At 33.5% G+C, this 3,357-nt stretch overlaps 1 non-coding gene across 1 annotated transcript; it reads right to left on the bottom strand.

Moving 5' to 3' along the window:
• Positions 1 to 2,663: 2,663 nt before the first annotated feature.
• On the bottom strand, positions 2,664 to 2,771 carry LOC148571978 (small nucleolar RNA R71). Its single transcript, XR_015908180.1, has one exon. It is a non-coding gene; the product is annotated as a small nucleolar RNA R71 (small nucleolar RNA).
• Between the last annotated feature and the right edge of the window lie 586 nt (positions 2,772 to 3,357).

Here is a 3,357-nt window from a genome sequence, read left to right as displayed (position 1 = left end):
TTCATACCAACAATCTCCGTGGGATTCGACCCTTACTCACGTAAGGTATTACTTGGACGACCCAGTGCACTTGCTGGTTAGTTGTATCGAAGTTGTGAACCGTGGTTTTGGCACCAAGTTCTTGGCGCCACTGCCAGGGAAAGAAAGAGCCATGAATTTTACATAATTAAAGCGTAATCACGATTACGCGTACCAAGTTGCTCACGTTGCCAGGGATTGTTTGAGCCTGGACATCACAATTTCATGCACCAAGTTTTTGGCGCCGTTGCTGGGGATTGTTCGAGTTTGGACAACTGACGGTTCATCTTGTTGCTCAGATTAGGTAACTTTCTTTTCGTTTTCTTTTCAAAAATTTTTCAAAAAAATATTTCAAAATTTTCTCATCTGTTTTCGAAAAAAATAATATAAAAATGTTTTCAAAAATTTTGTTCAAAATTTTTAAGAATGAATTCTAGTGTTTCTTGAAGCATGTTGAAGCCTGGCTGGCTGTAAAGCCATGTCTAATTCCTTTGGGAATGAGTATGTCAGGCGTGTCATGTCTGAATTACATGCTGAAGCTTGGCTGGCCATTGGCCATGTCTAGTGTTTTGGACCGGAGCTTTCATTGAAAGCTTGGCTGGCTAGTGAGCCATGTCTAATTCCTGGACTGAAGCTTTAGACTAAGAATGCAAGATTCCTGGAATTCATGTTAAAAATTTTGGAATCCTTATTTTTTCTTTTTCATATAATTTTCGAAAAAAAATTCCTAAAAAAATTAGAAAATCATAAAAAAATCAAAAACATTTTTTGTGTTTCTTGTTTAAGTCATGAGTCATGTTATAAGTTTGGTGTCAATTGCATGTGCATCTTGCATTTTTCGAAAATTTCATGCATTCATAGTGTTCTTCATGATCTTCAAGTTGTTCTTGGTAAGTCTTCTTGTTTGATCTTGATGATTTTTTGTTTTGTGTCTTTTCATGTTTATCATATGTATTCTTGAATTCTTAGTGCCTAAGCATTAAAGAATTGTAAGTTTGGTGTCTTGCATGTTTTTTTTGCATTAAAAATTTTTCAAAATTGTGTCTATGATGTTCATCTTGACATTCATAGTGTTCTTGGTGTTCATCTTGACATTCATAGCATTCTTGCATGCATCACATGTTTTGATCTAAAAAATTTCATGCATTGCATCATTTTAGTGTTTTTCTCTTGCATCATAAAAATTCAAAAAACAAAAAAATATCTTTCCCTTTTTCTCTCATCAAATTCGAAAATTTGAGTTGACTTTTTCAAAAATTTTTAAAATCAGGTTGTTTCTTATAAGTCAAATCAAATTTTCAATTTGAAAATCTTATCTTTTTCAAAATCTTTTTCAAAAATCAAATCTTTTTCAAAATTTTTAGTTATTTTCGAAAATTCCAAAAATATTTTTCTTATTTTTATATCAAATTTTCGAAAATAACATAATCAATTAATGTTTTGATTCAAAAATTTGAAGTTTGTTACTTGCTTGTTAAGAAAGATTCAAACTTTAAGTTCCAGAATCATATCTTGTGATCTCTTGTGAATCAAGTCATTAATTGAGATTTTAAAAATCAAATCTTTTTTAAAAACTAATTTCTAAAATATCTTCTTATCTTACCTTTTTCAAAAAGTTGGTTTCAAAATATCTTTTCTAACCTCCTAACTTCTTATCTTTTCAAAATTTGTTTCAACTAACTAACTAACTTTTCGTTTGTTTCTTAACTTTTTCAAAACTACCTAACTAACTCTTTCTCTCTAATTTTCGAAAATATCTTCCCTCTTTTTCAAAAATTTCTTTTTAATTAACTAATTATTCTTATTTTTATTTTTGATTTAAAAAAATTTTTTTGAAAAATACTAAGATTTTTTCAAAAACCATTTTCGAAAATCACTAACTCTTTTTCAAAAGTATTTTTCGAAAATTCTCCCTCTCCCATCTTATTCTATTTATTTATTCATCTACTAACATCTCATCTCACATATCAACCCTCCTCACAGTTGTGTTTCTTCCATTATATTACATTCTTTGTCTCCCCCTCTTCTTCTACTCACACAAGGATCCCTATACTGTGGTATAAAGGATCTCTATTATTATTATTATTTTTCTGTGCCCTCTTCTTTGTCATATGAGCAGGAGCAAGGATAAGAACATTCTTGTGGAAGCAGATCCAGAACCTGAAAGAACTCTGAAAAGGAAACTAAGAGAAGCTAAAATACAACAATCCAGAGATAACCTTTCAGAAATTTTTGAACAGGAAGAGGAGATGGCAACCGAAAATAATAATAATGTAAGGAAGATGCTTGGTGACTTTACTGCACCTAATTCCAATTTACATGGAAGAAACATCTCCATTCCTGCCATTGGAGCAAACAACTTTGAGCTGAAACCTCAATTAGTTTCTCTGATGTAGCAGAACTGCAAGTTTCATGGACTTCCATCTGAAGATCATTTTTAGTTCTTAACTGAATTATTGCAGATATGTGATACTGTTAAGACTAATGGAGTAGATCCTGAAGTCTACAGGCTCATGCTTTTCCCTTTTGCTATAAGAGACAGAGCTAGATTATGGTTGGATTCTCAACCCAAAGACAGCCTGAACTCTTGGGACAAGCTGGTCATGACTTTCTTAGCCAAGTACTTTCCTCCTCAAAAGCTGAGCAAGCTTAGAGCTGATGTTCAAACCTTCAGACAGAAAGAAGGTGAATCCCTCTATGAAGCTTGGGAAAGATACAAACAGTTGACCAAAAAGTGTCCTTCTGACATGCTTTCAGAATGCACCATCCTGGATATATTCTATGATGGTTTATCTGAGCTATCAAAGATGTCACTGGACACTTCTGCAGGTGGATCCATTCACCTAAAGAAAATGCCTGCAGAAGCTCAAGAACTCATTGACATGGTTGCTAATAACCAGTTCATGTACACTTCTGAAAGGAATCCTGTGAGTAATGGGACGCCTATGAAGAAGGGAGTTCTTGAAGTTGATACTCTGAATGCCATATTAGCTCAGAATAAAATATTGACTCAGCAAGTCAATATGATCTCTCAGAGTCTGCATGGAATGCAAGCTGTATCCAACAGTACTCAAGAGGCTTCTTATGAAGAAGAAGCTTATGATCCTGAGAACCCTGCAATAGCAGAGGTAAATTACATGGGTGAACCTTATGGAAATACCTATAACTCATCATGGAGAAATCATCCAAATTTCTCATGGAAGGATTAAAAGCCTCAGCAAGGCTTTAATAATGGTGGAAGAAACAGGTTTAGCAATAGCAAGCCTTTTCCATCATCCACTCACCAACAGATAGAGAACTCTGAACAAAATACTTCCAATTTGGCAAACTTAGTCTCTG

Source organism: Arachis ipaensis, chromosome B3, assembly GCF_059453495.1.
Source record: "Arachis ipaensis isolate K30076 ecotype BB chromosome B3, ASM5945349v1, whole genome shotgun sequence".
In the NCBI taxonomy this organism is placed as follows: Eukaryota; Viridiplantae; Streptophyta; class Magnoliopsida; order Fabales; family Fabaceae; genus Arachis; species Arachis ipaensis.
This window is presented reverse-complemented; position numbering and strand designations above follow the sequence as displayed.